This window comes from Pelophylax lessonae (assembly GCF_965119305.1).
Source record: "Pelophylax lessonae genome assembly, chromosome: 9".
Taxonomy (NCBI): Eukaryota; Metazoa; Chordata; class Amphibia; order Anura; family Ranidae; genus Pelophylax; species Pelophylax lessonae.
The window spans coordinates 90,529,431-90,550,067 of record NC_138776.1 but is presented as its reverse complement, the minus strand read 5'-3'; the positions used below and the strand labels follow the sequence as shown (position 1 = coordinate 90,550,067).

The 20,637-nt window shown below is 40.7% G+C and overlaps 1 protein-coding gene across 3 annotated transcripts in view; it reads left to right on the top strand.

Moving 5' to 3' along the window:
* ADGRA1 (adhesion G protein-coupled receptor A1) overlaps window positions 1-20,637 on the top strand; it is a 1,278,841-nt gene that overhangs the window by 934,647 nt on the left and 323,557 nt on the right. The gene's annotated exons all lie outside the window — the stretch shown is intronic.

The window sequence follows — 20,637 nt, the reverse complement described above, 5'->3', positions numbered from 1 at the left end:
TTTACACAGCCCTGCCAGGTTAGTCACCACATTTTTCTCTTCTAAAGGTAACCAATAGAGACTGGCCATCAAACGGCCTGTGACTGGACAGCAAAAGAGCAGTAGCAGTCTGACATGGTCACATCTTTTCTACTGTAAGCATATTTCTTGATGGCACATGTGCATGTAACCACCAGAGAGTAGCAACCACTGATTTTACTAGTAGATGCCCATTCGCAAAAAAAAAGCAAAAAAACCAGCCTCCCTTCAGATCATGTTGCCATGATGCTATTACATTACCAGCTGGCTCCAGGGCAATTAGTAAACAGAACAGAAGAGTATATCAGCAGATGCTCTTCAAAGGCTTCCTCCACAGTTCTAATGCTGCTACTACACTAGTAGCATTCTTAGATGCTGGAGCATCAGTAGCGATAACGGAAGTCACAAGATACAATGGTACAAAATTCAAGGCGTTCTCTGAATGGTGCCTGTGCCAAATGAATAACTTCGCTGAGTTCACTATGTAGCAGGGGCAGCACCTTGGCAGGACCTGGAAGACAGCAAGGATCACTGTATTTGCAGGTTATTACTACAGTGATTCACCACTGCCACAGGGACTGTCCAGGTGTGGAACAAGCATACTTTTGTACAAGCTGAACCAGTAAAAAAAAAAAAAAAACATACCTGGAATTCAGATTAAAACATGGCAGTGATAAATTACGGTCTGAGAAATCCTGGTCAAACATGTAATATTCTCTGATCTGATTTTACATTGCCTGGTCCTATTTAATAATAGTGGAATACATGCAGAACTTGGCTTTTAGTCGTGCATGAAGACAGACTGCTGAAAGCTTATCTGATTGGTAATTGTTACTGAGCACTACTGTTTGCCCTCTCATTGTTAAAACAAAAATTCATATATTCTGTACCACACCCTTCTCTTCATATTCTCATTACATTTGTAATAGATTATAGTTACCTACAACCCCCTTCATAGTGTTTCTATGCAGGATCTGCTTTTAATCCAAAGATGACCACAAGTTAGCCATACATGGTTCAGCAGGAACCAGCCAAATTGTGATGCATGTATGGCCTAGTTGCTTGGGTTTTTCCCGAACTATCAGTGCCACCGGCTATGGCCGGCAACACTGATCATTATTTTCTAGCGGCAGGGAATGCTTCCCACTGGCACAATACAATAGTTCAGCGGAAGTGATGCCCCTATCCACGCATTCAATGATTGTGAATCGGTTAATTTTTTTTTTTTTTTTTGTTTAACCCGCATTATGTATGGTCTGTAATACACTTCATAGAAATTAGTTTGAAAAACTTTATTTTTCAAATATTTGTTCAAATTTTGACTGTATGGATGAAACAATTTCAATGTTCAGGATGGCAAACTTGTGTTATTTCTTATCTGAACAAATTACATTTGAATGGTTATCCTCAGTCAAGAACGTTTACCGAAAATGATTTGAGTCAATGATAGGCACATCAAATAATTAATGTATGGCTAGAAATGTTTTCCTGTGCATTATGTATGGTCTGTTATACATTTTATAGAAATTAGTTTGAAAAACTTTGTTTTTCAAATATTTGATCAGATTTTAACTGTATGGATGAAACAATTTGAATGTTCAGGATGGCAAACTTGTGTTATTTCTTCTCTGAACAAATTACATTTGAATGGTTATCCTCAGTCAAGAACGTTTACTGAAAATGATTTGAATGTATGGCTAGAAAAGTTTTCCTGTGCATGTATAGATCAGACTTTCCATGAAGGTAAATAAAGGCATGGCATGTATTGTAGATATTGTTCTGGAGGTTTCAGGTAGAGGTGGTGCAATGTCAGGTAGACTGTACAGCTGTACAGTATCAGAGGATTAGGGTTATAGGTAGCTATATTCTATTATGAAAGTACTAAGTAAGGGGAGCAGAGGTATAATAGTGCCCTAAAAGTGTACTGAACGTTTAAAATTGCCTAAAGGAAGGACTGTACCAGACAACTCCTAGCTTTCAATCAAATTCAAACCGACACTGGAAATGACAGTTCAGTGAAAGTATGTTTTAAATGGTTGCTGTAAATTCTCTAAGACAGTTCATTCCTCAGTTTCATAAATGTCTCGCCCACTAGTTCTCAGTCACAGAATTAAATAATTTCTTTCTATATATCTTCTTATGTCTCTACACGTGAACTGGACAAATTGGGTTGGGCAGTAGTCGTAGGAGCATGAGCGTCAAACTAGCTACAGTGTTACAGTATGTCAAACTATAGAAGACAACTGAATTTTCAGAGGACAAAATGTTTGCAGCTTTACCAGACTACTAATCTAGATAAGAGCTAGTAGGCATTTGTGATTGTGCAGTAATTTGGCAAGCAGTGCCATACTGTTGCTGCATGTAGTTAGGATTACAGCTGGTAGTAGCAATCTCTGAATCATTTTCCATGTTGGCACTGTTCTCTTCCCCCAACCATTAGTAATTGGTTCTAACAGTATTTGTTTCTTTCTTCTTCAGAGTAGTTGGTTCTCATGGTACCAGCCACTCAGCGGGTAATGACAATACATGGTTTAGATGAACCCAATCATATGACATGTGCTGAATTGGATATGATTATTCAAGCTGTAGCCCAAAGCACCACATATTGTGGAGAATTAGCCTTAGGGCTCATAGCGACAGGCTTTCTTTTGAAACTCTGACTTGCTTTGCGTACAGTAAAAAAACCACACCTCAACAAGACATGCTTCGCCCAAGGAAACACAGTGCAAAACATAGCAGGTTAAAACCAGTCTCTGATGTGCCATGTGTACCCCTCAATTAAAGTAAGGGGAGTTTGCTGACCTGCATTTAACTTATTTTACAAATACATTTCAACTGCAGGAAAACAACGCCTGCCCTTGTTCTACCTCATTTGACATAATGGAAGATTATGGTGTTTTTTTTGTTTTTTTCATCTCTACAACAAATAGGTCAGAAGCAGGTTAAGAGGGGGTCAGGAGAATCTCAGTAGCATCCCAAACTGATCACAACTGAGTGTCAATTGTACCTGAAAGCATTCTGTATTTGCTCATCTCCAGATGAACATGACTAATACAGGAATCTGTTAATTTGGAACCTCTCTGGAACTCTTTTTGATAGCAGACAAATTGTACATACTCAGAGCATATTTCAGGACCATTCACACCTCACACAGTATACAATTGGTAAAACCATCTAAAAGGATATGTTTAAAGAGAATCCACAATTGTCCCAGATTCCAGGAGGTGCCAAACAATTTCTCTATGTGTTCAAATCAAAATCAAAAAGTCTCAAATAAATTCAACACAACATTATCTGTGCTTCTATGGTGCTCCTCAAAATGACTGTTCCCCAGAAAAGAGTTATTAAATTAGTGTTTGCATCAAATTACAATCCACCGCCTCCTGTGCAATCACAGCTTCCAGTGTGACTTTCACCAGATCCCTATGCCTCACATTTAAAATGATTGTCATAAAACACTTTTAGATGAATTACTTCCTCCAAAGGTCCCCCATACAAACTCTTACTCCACTGAAATCCATCCCATGGTCCCTCAAAGTTAGGCAAAAAGAAGTTCAGTAGTGTAATACCATAGAAACATTTCACATGGATTCAGCCTTGTAACAGATCCCCAATACTTGGACCAAGTATTCCTGTCTTAGGTCCCCAGAATCTCCAGTGATGCAGTCCTGGCCCCTCAATTTCCCCCCAAACATCAGCCTCCAGCTTGATGAAGGTTAAAACAAATGACACTTTATTCACCAACTCAACCTCCAATATATATCCAGTAATTAACATACCTGGCCATCTGGACAGACACAGGTGAATGACATTGCAACATTATCATAATTAATTCAACAAACAACAAGCCCAAAACATAGCCGAATACACATTCCTAGAAGTGTGAACACCCTTAACCTCTAAACAGATAAAAGCAGGAGACATAGGCTCTCAGACAGCTCGTCTCCATATACAACACACCTTAGTAGAACTGTCAATACACATCCCTCCAGTATACCAAAGCTGAGTCTTATGTCATTAGCATCTGTTTAGTCTCTCATGGTGAGAAGTCCTTTGCAGCTTAGGCCCAAAGTCTGTGTCGCTTGGGTTGACAGGGACTTGAATTCAAAGTAACAGTACTCCAAGGGTCCCCCCGCATACACGCCCAACCAGAGCCACGCTCCCCTACAAGCCAGGGCCATAGTCCGTGGGCAGGAGGCTGGCCTCCATACTCCTCCAGTAGCCATGGCGAACGTTCCAGCAAATGGGCGTTCGTCACAAGCCTCATTAAAAACTACTCACAAAAATGTGTAAAAGTAAGCCCATCAAATTACATGTCCGTTGACTAACAGCGATCTAAATGTCAACAACACCACTCGTCAGCCCGCTGGATCCCCAGTGTCTCACCCAGCTCCTCTGTGTATAAGAAGATAGGATTGTTATCATAATTACATTCAACCATTTTCATCCATTGATTCTAGTGGCACTGTCCTCATTCCATTTAAAGGTGTCTTGGACAGGTCAGTGGTGACTTTCCTCCTGCTTACTGTAAAAAAGGATAAAAATAAAAGTTTTTCACTCAGGTCCTAAATCTAGGGGTGCTCTATTAGGTAGATTGTAAAACTGCATGGTGATGCAGTGGGCCATCATTCCTTCTCTTTTCACCTATAAGGCCACATATCATTCTTTATGACCAATTGGAAGGTGAGGATGATCTTTGGAAGAGGGTTAAGAGGTGCCTGGAGTATATTCCTATGATCAGGTTACAAGTTGTAACCAGTCATCGGGTATATGTTAAATAGATTAACCCTGCCTTTAAACTTACAAATTTAATTGGATTGGGGTTTTCATGCTATAACTCATGCTACTATGGTCATAACAAGGTCAGTTTATGTAGACCCATCATAAATCCAAATCATTCAGAAACCTGGCAATCTACTCCTGATGCTAGTATAAACCTATCTGACTAAAAGCATGGAGGACTATCATAAGAGAGGGGCCCAGTTAGGATGCATCCTAACACTCAAACCTAAATTGTGTCAAATTGGCAAATTGATATTTAGATTGATAATTGAATTGATATTTTTCAAAATGTTCAAGAAGGGGTTGCAGAAATCTATCAGTAAAATAGAAAAACAAATTAAAAAATCAACACCAGGCAGCACATTAGTTAATAGCCTGCAATTGTTTTACAGAAAAATCTCACAATTATGTTAAAATCTATAATTGTCAATTGAGCTTCTGGATGATGCTTTATTTTAGTAAGTTTAGGTGCCTGCAGTAGATTTAGAGAGATAGTGGTGCTTGAAACCTAGAAATGCACTTGCATGCGTTTTCCTAGGCTATTCCTCATCCAAAGGAATTTAGACAGCTGGGCATCCAGTTGTACGATGCAAATGTTAGGAAAAAAAAAATCAAAGCCCCTCAGGAGGTAGGCTGTTTCGCTCAGGTCAAATTCAATGCAAAATCTTCATGTATCACTGGATCAAACATGACTCCATTAAAATGATGCAAATGTGTAGTGTCTGGTAATGATCCACAAACCACAAAGATCAATTGTTCCATTCTATTGACTTGTGTATTTGTCATGTCACTCTTAGCCTTTCATTGTAATTGGATGCCCTTGGTAGTTTCCAGCATAGCAGGCTTTTCTCCCCACCAATTCTTCATGTAAATTGGATTAGTAGCCATCAACATTTTAGTCATCATATGTATACTGTGGTTTATTTATGCCCATCTCTGGCTTGGTGTACTCATTCCTATTTAGCGAGTGAGCTGATCCTTATCAGGTAATTAGGTACGTAGCAGTCGGGCATTTTTTACCGTAATCGTGAACTCTCTGTAAGCAAATCCATACTTGGCAATTGATTTCTTTTAACGACCAACTCAATTTAACCTACTTGACTTTTTTCGCTGGAATGAGTAATATTTTTCTCCTATGTGTTTTAATCAAGCTCTGAAATCATAGACCTGCGCATTGGACCTGTTAGGTTTGCTTCCTATTCAAATGTATACACAGAATTAAAGAAAATATTTTTTTCATCATTACAGAACTAATTATCCCCGCTGTAAGTTTCATCTGTTTTCTCCGCCTGTAAAAAAAAAAAAAAAAAAAACAGCTTACTGCTACTCTTGAGAGTAATTTGTTGTATGTATTAATGCTAAATTATAATTCATGGTTTTACCGCAATGGATCTTCAGATTCAGTCCAATAATGAAAACAGTTTTATATCATTGTAATTGCTTATTTTGAAAATGGAACTGAATTGAATGTTTATTTAAAGGCTAAACTCATATTTTACATTAACTGGCCCATGCAGACAATGTAACCATACAAAAACACACAGAAGAAGGGTGTTAACAGTCATTTTATGTGGTTCTGAGGAAGAGGAATTCCTCGAAACACGTCAGCCCACGGGGTCTTCAGTTTCTGTTGTGCACATTGATGCTATTTGGATGAAACTATGCTGGGAGTTGTGATGCACTTTTTACAATTGCAATTTTTGTGAGTATAATACTTACTATGCTTTTAATGCAATAAATGATTTTTCTCAGGATAATGCACTAGGTTGGTGCGCCCTTTGTGTGTTTTTGTATGGTTACAGTGTTGTAGACTTCCCCAAGTCTTTGGCGGCAAGACTGTGGTTATCCGTTTTCAAGTTCATTGGAGACATTAATAAACCCATTTGAAGAGGCCATTTTCCTGGGCGCAGGAGGCATTGTTTTTGTGACTGTTCCATGCAGACAATGCTCTGTGCCATTTTGTAAAAATAATAATTAATGCAAATGCCACAACTATAGACCTTTTTTTGTCACCCATGAAGCCTGGCTGAAATATTCCCAATGTTTACATTAATATTTTTTAGGATATGGGCTACAACACAATGGCCACCAATGCTTCTTCTTTGAGGACAATAACATCAATAACAACAGAGGAGGAGACTCTTTGAGACAATTTGGTGTAGGCCATGTCCTGGAAATTAGTCAGGAAGTAGAATTATAAACATTTGGAAGTATTTTGACCAGGTTATATGGGTGATTAAAAAAGCATTTGCATTAAGCACCATTTTCAGAAATGACACAGTGGATTTTAAAAAACTGGGGTCTCTAGTCTGCAAAGGTCCAGATAATGTAAATAAAAATAAAAAAACGTTGAGAATTTTTTAACAGGTTCACCACTTAGAATTACACATTTGGTTGGCCGTAAAAGGTATACCCAGAACTGATGTTTCCGTTTTTTTAGAGTTGATGGCAAGCTATATCTTACCTAAATTCCCTTGCCCTGGTTGATCTACCCTGCAATCCTTTGGTGCAGTTACACTTATGTTGTAATCTTTCTGAATTGGGGACAAATGGGGTTTATTTGTCCCTAGTTCAACATGATAGTGACCTTGCAGCTTGTTGGCGCTGCCACCTGCTTGTCAAAATCATTGAATGTGCTCCCTCTATTCAGTCTTCTGGAGAGGTCATATTATGTGCTCAAGTGGAGTAAAACTCTTCATACAATTAAGTGGAATAAAATAAAAACAAAAAAATAAATAAAAAATAGAATAAAATAAAAATGAGTTCATAAGGCATGACAAGTGGTTTTGACAAGTGCCAGGCTGCATTAACAAGCTCTTCAGCTGAAAACTTGCTAGACTGATCACAGTTGAGTAAAGGACTGGCAGGGTGGCAGGAGGGCAGAACTACATAATAAGTAGAATTATAAGTGTAAGTCTCTAGGTTTCAGCAAGTCTACACCCCACCTGTTTAAGTTTTTTTTTTAATCTGACCAATGAAATTGTCCATTTTATACACTCCTCAACACACAACAGCTAGTCTGTCAAGCATGTTTGCGTTTCTTTCCTTCACTGGAAGATGGGACTCTGGAAGGAGGATTTTCTGTTGGAATTTCTGTTTACCTGGATTTTGGATTGTGTATTCTCAAAATAATTGTTATTGCCTATGTAAGACATCCTTGTACCCATGAAGAATATCAGAGCTATTGTCATTTGATGTGCATTCAGGAAATTCTATATAGACAATACTTGAGGTGATTGTAGCCATATTAGTGAACTTGCATCAAAAACAAGTGAGTATGTGATATTTTTTGTATTCCCACTAATATCCATATTTTCAGGACAAGCTTTCGGGGTGTACCCCCCACCCCCCTTCTTCAAGGTCCAAGCAGTACTAATAAACAAAATTTTTGCAGAATCTTAAAGGAGAAGTAGGGCCAAAGTTCTTTTTGGCCTTACGTCTCCTATAGGTCACAGGAGTGTATTTAGCTCTGCACTCCTGTGACCGGTATTAAGCCCACAACATGCTAAAGTCCACTGTCTGCTGACATCACTCAGCTGGTCCAGGCTTTGGAGGGATCTCCACCCAGAGGCCTTGACCGGCAGCTGCCTCAGCCTCTCGCGATTTTATGTACCTATTTTTGTATATCTACATACGAAGTGTATTCATGTATGTGCGGGTGTTTACCAGCATACACGTGTATACACATACCAAACAGAGGTTTTTATATTTTTTATAGTCATTTTTCTTTTCCGTTTGTTACATTGTATGTATTCATATTTTTTCCAATGGTTTCCATTGGTTTTTTTTAAAACGATTTTCTATGTGATTGTCGGTCCATGTCTTTGTGTGTATGGGTGAGTTCAAAGTATGCAGGAAGGGTTGGACCTTCAGTTTGATTTTGCATTCTAATCACCACTGAGATGCTCTTTGGGGCTGAGTTTAGGTGATTAATTGAGTTGTGCACAACTGCTGATTATTACCGCCCCCGGCACACCTGTAATCACTGGGGCGGTCTATTTAAGATCTACAGTCAGCTAAAGTCATTGTAATGATTAAGCACAAGATGTATGTGTGAAACGCGTCTACAAGACTTCATGCTGGTGTCTTTGGTGTCACCATTTGCAAAATTTTGAAATTTGAAACTTATTGGTATCCCTGGATGTGCGACTATTTATTTTTCTACAAGTGCCTCAGTCTCTCAGTGTGCCGCTGGGAGACTCCACTCTGGTTATAGAGCTGTGACTGTCAGTCTCCAGCTCTCTGCTCTGCCCTTCCAGCACTGACTGGAGTGCTGGGCTGTGAAGGGGAGGGAGTGGCTGGCTCAGTCTCCCAGCGGTGCAGCTGAGAGGCTGAGCCAGCTGCTGGTCCATGCATGTGGGTGGATCCTAAATGATGCAGGTTTCCCCGCATCCAATTTACATGACAGGCGAATGTGATTGACTCTCAATGATGCTGGTTTACACTGGTCCTGGGCACTGCAGTCCACATTGAAAAAGGGTCCTGTGCGTTTTCTGGTCCAATTCAGGTGCGAATTCAGGCAACAATTTGGAACTGATTCGTACCTGAACTGGTGAACAGGGATGCACCAGGTCCCAGGCACGAACCCGCATCAGCATATGTGTGAACCTGGCCTAAAAGCGCACCTGAACCAGACCCAAACACACACTGGACCCTTTTTCAATCCAGACCACAGCAGCCCCAGACAGCCACACTTGTCCGTCATGCAAATTGGATGCGGGGAAACCCGCATCTAATTCACATATGTGTGGACCCAACCTAACACTTAATTCTTGCACTTATCCTCCTGCCCCCAAAATGTAACCTCTTACAATCTTAAGGCCATCTCAGGGAAAGTCAAAGTCTGAAAGGGTCCTGTTACTCCTTTGCAAACCTTTTTGTTTTTCTTTTTTCCACTAAACTTTCGTAAAAGTTACTTTGTGTTGAATCATCTCCTGTTGCCCTGATCTGTGGCTTTCAGTGCTGCTGGGAGGGGGAGTGTGTTCAAGCATTCTAAATTAACCTAAAACTTAAAGCAGATTTTGACCTATTTATTTGACTGTATCCCACCCACCCACTCTCCGCTGCACATATATTGGGTTCTCTTTTTTTCTTTTGTTTACCGGGTTTTTTTTTTGTTGAGTTTCGGTGTGCCCCCCCCCCCCACCCTCTGTCATTCACCTATGCAAATGATGTCAGTGCCCCTGGTGCCTCCTGGGATATGTGACATTCACATCCTAGGAGGCAATGGGAACCCCACACCTCAACCCATTCACTGGCTGAGGAGGGTCTAGCGAAGAGCCATTGGTAGGCTACGCCAGAACCTGGAAGAGCCGCCGAAGCCTCCCGATGATGTTGCCAATAAACATGGTGACACTGGACCCAACAGCAACTGATAACAATAATATCTCAGCAGGACAACGCTAGATCCTCTGTGTGGGTGAGTATCTCATCTGTGGCCATCACAGCATCAAGTTAGCGGGAGAGAAGCAAAAGAATGGGGGTTAAAATCCCTCTTTAACCTCCTAAATCTTAATCCTAACCCCAGCAGTTAGAGTGATAGTAAACAGTCAGGTTTTAAGCACTTTCAGCAGCTGATTTAATCACGTAATCAATATACAGTTTCTTTATCTTTTAATGCTTGGCTATATTCCTGTTGAATCTTCCACCATGACCACTGCCCAGGTTTCCTGTTTCAGGGTGTCTCCTTTCCCTTGCAGCATCTTAATTTGTGTCACCCTGCACTGTGTACAGCAATAGCAAACACACAATCCCATAGCCTAGGATGGCAAGGCACTCCCCTGCTCTTCCCTCCTCCTTTCCCCTCCCTTCTTTAAGCTAACAAACTTGCTTGAAAATTCACTGTCCACTGTTACTCTTTTCTGTAAAGGCTGGAAGTTCAGGGAAGCAGTGCTAAGGAGGAGCCAGCAGCATTGAAAGTTGCAAACTGCAAGTGTTGGGCTGAGAAATTTAACAGCTTACTATGGAATGTCTATGTAATCATGCCTAATGTGTTCAATTAAAACATGCTGAGGTTTTAGCACTACTTTATATTAAACTTTCTATCATGGGACCCTATCAATAAAGTAACCATAATCTGCACCTGAAGCAGAGGGCACTAGAAGATAACAGTCTCAGGTCTTGAAAGCTGACCATGCCGGCCCAGGGCTGAAAACTATCAATCCAGGAAAAATGTAATGTCTGTCCCAAGTTGTATTGCAAAGTTTCTCTTCTTGTATTGGTTTATCAGGGGTGGACAAAGTAATAGTGTGAAATTGATAAACTGATTTTACCATTTTCTGAAGCCTTCTAAGGATAAAATTGCAACAACAATTGCAGCTCTGTCGATCAGGCCTGTTATTTAGTCACAGTTACAATCTAACAAATTGTGGTGTCTCACTAATGTGGTTTTAATAGAGACTTTGGTCAGATTAGGAAAATGTAGGGGAGATTAGAGAAACTGATGACGGTGAACTGTGTGACTCAGGCTATGACTGAGGGGGAAATGTGCAGAATGTTAAGCAACGCTGTGAATTGATGCTAATAGGAGATGCCTTTTTTTCATTGTGGAGAAAAGTAATGCGCACAATGTGTTATCTGTGCTGCAGCGCTGTGTAGTTTATTGAAAACCTGAGATTTAGGTTGACCATACAGAGAAAGAGATTGCTGCACAGCTGAGGCCAAAATGGTGCTGTGATCGTCCCAGTGACTGTCTATGTAGTACAGGATTCAGGATCACTTGGGTCATGTACAGTATACAAGGCTAAGTGACAGTGAACCTTAATTTGGAATATATAGATAAATTAAAGTGGGTTTGTATTTTTCTGAGCACCCCTCCACCCTGTAACATAGATCTTATTACCTGCTGATCCTGTCAGCAGATCCAATCTTTTTCCATTTCCTTTAGTAAAGTATCAACCCTGGTTATTCTGCAGTTAGTTCATGTAGCATGTTTGACACCTTGCAGATATGATAGTCTAAAGGCCTGTACACACGATAAGAAAATCTGTAGGGAAAATTCATCCGACGACCGATCTGCCGATTTTCGGATTGTTAGTATGGTGCTTTCGACAGCCAACTCCGACTTTTCGGCTGACAAAAATATAATAATAAATAAATAATAATAAAATTGTTGTCGTCCGTAATACAACCTCCGATTTTCGTCTCATTAGTACAGATTTAGACGGAAAAAAATCTTAAGAGCAAGACTAGGCATGCTCAGAGATGAAAGAACACATACAAAGCAATCCAACACATGACATCACTTCTGAAGTAGAATTCTGTCGTACGGGAAAACTTGTATGAAAAAAACCTCTTCACTTTCCACATCAGAATAGCATGCCACAAAAAACGAACGACAGATCGTTCGATAATCTGATCGTGTGTACGGGGCTTTAGGCTGACTACAGACGGAATTAAATTCAGCTGGTTCAGCAGGGATGGGCTGAACAGTCAGTGTGTGGCCTTCCCTGTTCAACAAAAGTTGATCAGAGACACTGGAAAACTATCATTGATCAGTGGCTGCAGCCGCTGATCAGTGTACTCTAACTGCTCAGAATCCCAGTGGGGGAATTCCTACATCCACCTCGCTTGTGTGGACGGGCTAATCCATTCCTTCATTAAACAGTTCAGTGTTTGGGCCATTGGGTTGTGTGGGTTTTGCAGAGCCGGCGACCGGCTTCAAAGTGAAAGTGATGCATCAGATCCTTAGCTGCCAACCACTTTCACACAACCGGCCGTGTGGCACCCCTTGCCTCACCCCCCTCCCTCGCGGTTCCTTGGCTGTCCAGCATTTACTGAGGCCCGGGTACACATCTGCCAGTGCAGAGAAAGAGACTGCAGTGAGACCGAGGCAAATCCATGCCTCGCTCTCACATGCAAACAATGAAACCGGAAGTGACGTTACGTTTTCATATGCACACTTTCCTGTCCAGTACAGCCAGGAGACACATGTAACCAAGCCAATCTGTACTTGGTTAGATAGTGAAGGTGAGGGTATGCAGGGGAGACAGTGGGGTCTATTAGACCCCTAATGTCTCCAAAAAGAGTACCTGTCACCTCTCCAATGCTATCACATAAGGGTTTATTAATCCCTTGTGATGGTAACCATGTAAAAATAAATAAAAGAATAACAGAAAAAAGTTTAAAAAAAATGATAATAAAATATATGAAAAAAAAAGTTGCCAAAACCCCCGTAGCCCGACACACCTGCGGTGTGATGAGCGGTAACTGCTTTAAAAGCATCACCTATGGTGATTTTTGGGCTCCATAGTTTTTTGGTAAAATAGCCGTCGCATCCAATTTTAAAGCATGGAATAGTAGCGATCTATTTACTTGATGCAACCACATATTTTATATTTAACCCAAAAAAAAATGGGTATTATATGGCGTGGTTTTGCACTAAAATTCATTTTATTGTATTTTTTTGTGGAAAATTTGCATTACGACCCAAAACACACCTCCAAGACAACTACTGCCTTGCTAAAGAAACTGAGGGAAAAGGTGATGGACTGGCCAAGCATGTCTCCAGACCTAAACCCTATTGAGCATCTGTGGGGCATCCTCAAATGGAAGGTGGAGGAGCACAAGGTCGCTAACATCCACCAGCTTTGGGATGTCTCCATTGAGGAGTGGAAGAGGACTCCAGCTCTGGTGAACTCCATGCCCAGGAGGGTTAAGGCAGTGATGGAAAATAATGATGGTCACACAAAATATTGACACTTTGGCCCCAATTTGGACATTTTGACTTAGAGGTGTACTCACTTTTGTTGCCAGCGGTTTAGACATTAATGGCTGTGTTGAGTTATTTTGAGGGGACATCAAATTTACACTGTTATACACGCTGTACACTGTCTACTTTACATTGTAGCAATGTGTCATTTCTTTAGTGTTGTCACATGAAAAGATATAATAAATATTTACAAAAATGTGGGGGGTGTACTCACTTTTGTGAGATAAAATACATACAGTAGCACAGACCTCGCTATCTGGCAATGTTTATGTGTGATCCCAACAATAAGACAGAGACTTGTCTGTCACTAGGATTCCTATCAAGAAGTTATGGGCAGCTATAGTTAAACAGGCAGAACATGGGAACAATTACCTAATAGTCTCTGCTTCTGGTCTGGATAACATAACAAAATACAGTAATACAGCTCCTGTATGTGGATGTCAGCTCCTCTCTCTCCCTCCAATTCCTCCTCCTAGGTTTTTTCAAAGCCAGCCTCCCAGAGACACGAAGTGCTAAAACATAAGTATACGTAACACTGATATTAGCAGCTAACAGTAGAAGGCAGCAGGTCCCTAAACTATGTTGGAGGGGGAAAATAAACCCCACTTTAGGTGATAAAAAGAACGGGTAAAATATAGAAACTTCTAACAATCACAATATATTTTTTTCAGAGCTGGCATGAGTGACATGACTTCTGAATGTTTACGAATGGCTACTGCACCTTGTACATTGTTTTTTTTATTTGCCTTACTGAATAAATTGCTACTGGTGAAAATGACTGTTTGTCAACTAGTTATTGATGTAATCTTGGCTGGTTTGGCTTGTAATGTGAACAGGTTTTTTTTTTTTTTTGAGACAAGTTTCCATTTTTGAAAAATCTGGCTTATTTCCACATGCTGTTCTGTGTATTTGCTGGTTTTGGTTTTATCATATTAGACATTACCTGAAAGTGAATAGAACTGGCTCAGTTATTACTTTGTATGTCTCTGTAGCTCATTATCCTTTGTGATGCAGCAGTGGTGATTCAGCAAATGAGTATATTGTTTCCCATTTTATGAATCATTTTCAAAAGAAGCACATGTACATAATGTTCCACTTAAACAAGCAATCCTAAACAAAACCTAGGTTGTTTAGTCTTATTATATCTGGTAACCTTACTGTGCTGGGATCCTGAGTTCAGTAATAACCATTATCTTATTAGAGTCTGTATGGTCTCCTCAGCTTTGCTGCCATAGGTCAAAAATATACAGAGAAGTTAAGTGCACAATGCTACAACTCAATCCAACCTGGCAGAAGGCCTCCATGAACTCTACGGATGGATGAACATGCTGCTTACACACTCACAACAGCTCAGGATAAAAATGTTCATGGGATGTAAATGTAAAATTTACAGAATTTTTATAGCGCCAACAGTTTGCACAGCTCTTTACAACATGAGGGCAGACAATACAGTTAATATACAATTAAATACAGAAAGAATGAGAGGGCCCTGCTTTTTTGTGCCCCTTTACATTTTTCCCAGCATCAGCCTAAGTCATCACTGGGGTTACCAACTCTTTTTTTCAGATTCTTCTAAAGAACTGCGTTCCCCTTATATTAAATACATATATATATATATATATGTGTTGTTAGAGAACACAAGTGAATTACATGACATTTTGCTTAAAGGACAAGTTTTCAATCAATCCCACCCAATTCTGTGTGCAGCCAGTCTGGTTACATACTTCCTCTTTCCTCCATGATAGCAATTTTCACTGTGAGGTCAAGCCCTGCTCCTTTCCTCAAAAAAAGGTCTTTCCTATGTCCTCTTCTTGGTGCGCATGTGCACCCACTGGCTCATTTATTCTTAAGAGGTTAAATAATGGTGGTCCAGTGAGTACAGCTCTTCTCTAAGAATGAATGGGGCCACAACATGCATATGCACTGGGAAGAGGACTTGACAGGGATGTTTTTGGAGGAAATGCTAAATGGGAAGGAAATTATTTATGCAACCCAGTGGGATGAACTCATTGGATTAGATGGATTTAATAAAGGACAACTTGTACTAAGTAAAAATATAAAGGATACCATTGCTGGCCTCCTTCTAAAAAAAAAAAAAAAACAAGTTGCCTGCATACTTTAATAACCCACTGGCTATTTTTTGAATCTCCCTGACTTGGGAGAAGTATCTTGATTGTGAAAGTCACAAGTGGTTGTCGCACGTCAGTGATTAAAAGTGCTTAAGACAACAGGGTTGATTTAATAAAAGCAAATAGACTGTGCATTTTGCAAGTGCAGTTGTTTCAGAGGTTAGTAAATGAGGTAAGGCGCCTCTTTGCAAAGAATACCCAATCGCATGCAACGAAAATAACATTTCTGCTTGATTGGAAGATGGAAGTCAGCAGAGCTTCTCCTTAATTTACTAAGCTCTGGAGAAACTTCACTTGCACAATGCAACTGCGCTTCCAAAGTACACAGTCTTTTTGCCTTTAGTAAATCCACCCAAAAGTGTCAGTGTGCCAGTCAGGCAACTGGCATTTTGAGAGAGAGATCAACAATGGCAGTTCACATGTTTGTCTCATCCTTTAAAGAATGATGCTGAATGGCACTTTCAAGGAAACCTAAAATAATGATAAACATGCATGTAGGAGGCACCTAGGATACGTACCCTTTTTGGGAGGAATCACACATAGTATATGATGCACTCAGGTATTTACAGTATATTGATCCTAAGCAGGTTTCTTAGTACAACACTTAAAGAATAAAGTCACCTTTTGTAAAACAAAGAATAGTAAATGCACATCTTTTTGCAGGTAAAAAAAATGTGCATTTATTATTTTTTTACATAGCAGTCTTTAAAGCATTGCATCCGTGATCAGCAGATCGTGGGTGCAATGCGGGGATTCTGCAGACACGCAGTACACTGTCTGCTTCTATCTCAGATACAGGCAGGCAGTTACTGAATGACAGGAAGATCAATGGACTACAAAGGCCCTCACCAGCACCCTCATAATATATTAAGAACAGGAGGCCAACAGTACTTGTAGTCTATATCACTCAGAGGAAACTGTGGAGGGACGATGCAGTCATGTGGATGGAGCTCCACACGGCTACACTGTTTTCAAATTGTGTCAGCAGGTGTGGGAAGAGGATCCCCCATCCACTGTTACAAAGTGAAGCGTGCTGGTGGAGGGAGGTGGCTGCATAGGAGCATGTTACGTGTTACACCCTAAATATGGGTGCAACATGTAACATGCTCCTAAAGGTGAACCTAGCTTTTAACCACTTAAGCCCCGGAAGATTTTACCCCCTTCCTGACCAGGGTTTTTTTTGCGATTTTTTTACTGCGTGATTTTAACGGACAATTGCGCGGTCTTGCGACGCTGTACCTAAACGAATTTCACGTCCTTTTTTTCCCACAAACAGAACTTTCTTTTGGTGGTATTTGATCACCTGTGCGATTTTTTGATCATGCGCTATAAACAAAAAAAGAGCGTAAATTTTGCAAAAATAACAATATTTTTCACATTTTTTTATATGAAATTCCCCCCAAAAAAATGTAAAAATCAAAATTTTTTAACATTTTCGGCCAATTTGTTTTATGCTACATATGTTTGGTAAAAAAAATTGCAAAAAGCGATATTTTGATTGGTTTGCGCAAAAGTTATCGCGTTTACTAACAAAGGGAAAGATTTTTGTCATTTTTGGTGTTTTTTTTTTTTTTTTAACGGGTAATAGCGGCGATCTGCGATTTTTTTGCGGGACTGCGACATTGCGGCGGACAGATCGGACCCTTGACTGACATTTTTGACACTTTTGGGGTTACCAGTGACATTGCTGCAGTAATCAGTGCTATACATATGCACTGTTACTGTAAAAATGACACTGGCAGGGAAGGGGTTAACTGTATTGGAGAGGGAGTGGTTAAGTGTGTCCTAGGGGCGTGTTTCTAACTGTGATGGGACATGTCTACTATTGTAAAAACAGAGATCAATGGTTCTACATAGTAGAACCGTCTGATCTCCATTTTTACACAGGGGAGAATGACAGGCGGCTTATTTACATAAGCCGCCCGCCTTTCTCCCTCTCTACCGACGATCGTAGTGTGACCGGCGGACATCGGATCAGCCGGTCACACGCGCGGACTCCTCAGTGAAAGAGCCGGGGCGGGCGCGCGCCTCACAAACCGGTCACAGGCTAGTGACATGTATATACGTCACTTTGCTTGGCCGGGGCTGACCGCTGCAGTATATCTACTTGCGGCGGTCGGCAAGCGGTTAATACAACAGTTCAGTGAATAATCAGTCTCCGCATCTGACAAAGATGTGCTAATGAAGGAAGGCTTTAGTTACTTGGGGTTGTGTTTATTAATGGGATAGGGATACCTAAGCAGTGACTTCAGCAAACTGCACTGGCTCTTTGCTCTTGTACCAAAAATCAGAGGAAATATAGTGTTAGGGAACCTTTCCTGAGCTTTCCCTGCACACCTGGAACCTCTTCCTACTATAAGCACTGTCCCTCACAAGCGGGTTCCTGCCCCTGTCCAACCACTGGCCCAAAGTTTGCCAAAGTGATGTGGGTTACTTTATTTAAAAGGTTCACTCGCCCAGAATGGCTGCCAAGTACTCTGAGAGTTCTGTGTCCAATCATCGGACAACTTCCTTTCTGGAAACACTGGATAGTATCCATAAGGGACCAATTCCCTTATGTAACAAGGCAACCTAAAAGTGGGGAGATGAATAAAGCCAAGGTAGGAAAGCAGGGGCTATCAGGCACAATCCAGCATGGCTAAGTGGAGATAATGGTAGAATTTCCTTTAGCCCAAGTCAGAAACTCAGATGAGTGGCGAAACTTGGAAGAAGCAGTCCAGATATGAGAAAACCGTTCTTCTTTTCCCATTTCTTGCACCAACAGCTAATCTAGGTCTCTAATGGAGTCTAATTCAGTTGTCCATTCCCGAGGTAAGGTACAGACGTTGATTTCCAATTGCATGGAATGACTGCTCTGGCTGCAGCGAGAAAGAAAAAAAATAATCGATTCGGCTATAAGAGTTATGGACCAAGCAAAAGTACGTATAGTTTTTTGATTTAGGGTGCAGTATCCTCCAAACGTCAATTAGATGGTGGTCATATAAAATACGCTTCAGCGCCTTCAGTCTGGAAAATGGCACTGAAGATCTAGACTTAGAGGTATCTAGCTGTGGGTCCATTGGAAGATTAAAATCCCTACCCATAATGAGTCTCTCTTCCATGAAACCAAACAATATTTTCAGATATCTTATAGCTGTTTGGCTTTGGTTGGTATTTGGCAAAAAATATATTTACCACTGTAAATTTAGTTCTCCAGAGAGAAAAATGTAACAAAAACATACCGTCCATGGGGGTCCGCAATATAATCAATTAGATCTATTGACAAAGCTTTATGGAAAGCAATAGAGACTGCCATAGCCTTCTGGGCAGGATTGGTACTATGGAACCACCGGGTTAAAACATCAGTTGGAGCAGGAAGGAATCAGTCTGAAGATGAGTTTTCTTGCAAAAGTAGTAAATTGACTTTGTGTTTATGCATTTGGTAAAGGATTTGCCCTCTTTTAGAGACAATATTTAGGCCTTTAACATTGTAAGAGCAAAATTTCAGCAATGGTTGTGTCACCATACATGAGCCATGGTGGACTGTAAGAGATGAAAGGGAGAGAAGAGGAAGAGGACAGAAAAAAAATGGGGGGGGGGTGGAGAAAAAGTAAAAAATCCTGAAAAGGCACTCAAGAGAGTGTCACAGGGGAACCCTAATGTGCCTCCAGCAACACAGAACACTATGTGATATGCCACACGATAGGCACTTACTGTGCCTGTCCTATATATGGGAAGAGGTCCACAAAAAAAAACAATAAAAACAAACAAGGGATGTGTTCCCAACAGCAAAGCAGACATGGAAACATCAATGAGAAATAGTGATGGACGAACATCGAACAGCGATCCGCAAACTTTCTCAAATGTTCGCGAACCGCTAGTTCGCGGCGGACCCCATTCACTTTAATGGCAGGTGAACATTAAAAACCTCCAGGTCATATTTGCAGCCACAAAATACTTACTAGCTGTGCACAAATAGTCCCACAACATGGACACTGACATACCAGAAGTATTGCTATTGGAAAATGTTTATTTTTATTTTTTTCCAGACAAAAAATTATTATTTTTTTATTCTAAATCAGCCAGAACTGACAGCAGCCGGTAAATACATGTCAAATACATATAGGGTCCATTCACACGTCTGTAAAATGGGTCCGCATCCTTTCCACAATTTAGCGGAACGTTTACAGACCCATTGATTTTCAATGCCAGTCTGAAAAATTAGGCATTCACAGGATAAAGAAGTAAGTGTTGGCCAGTACAGGCCCCACAAATAAGCCCACAGGCATTCACCTGACAGCAAAGAACTTGTTTTTTTGTAACTGGAGGTACATTAGGCCAGTGTTTCTCAACTTCGGTCCTCAGGGCACACTAACAGGCCAGATTTTAAGTATTTGGTGGCTGGAGGTACATTAGGCATTCAAAGGATACAGAAGTAAGTGTCGGCCAGTACAGGCCCCATAAATTAGCCCACAGGCATTCACCTGACAGCAAAGAACTTTGTATTCTGTGGCTGGAGGTACATTAGGCATTCAAAGGATACAGAAGTAAGTGTCGGCCAGTACAGGAGTACAGGCCCCATAAATTAGCCCACAGGCATTCACCTGACAGCAAAGCACTTGTTTTTTTGTAACTGGAGGTACATTAGGCCAGTGTTTCTCAACTTCGGTCCTCAGGGCACACTAACAGGCCAGATTTTAAGTATTTGGTGGCTGGAGGTACATTAGGCATTCAAAGGATACAGAAGTAAGTGTCGGCCAGTACAGGTCCCAAAAATTAGCCTACAGGCGTTGTATTATATGGCTGGAGGTTGCTGTGTGGAGCAGGGACAGACTGTATAGTGACACAAGTCGCTAGCTGATAGGTCCACAAAAGTCTTTTGTCAGTGTAGGGAGAGGTTGCTGTGTGGAGCTGGGACAGACTGTAGCAATTAGGCATTTAACAGACATAAAAGGCCTTTTATGCCGCTGTATTTACCTAAGACAGGGACCATGAATTGTTATGGGTGGTGGTGGATAT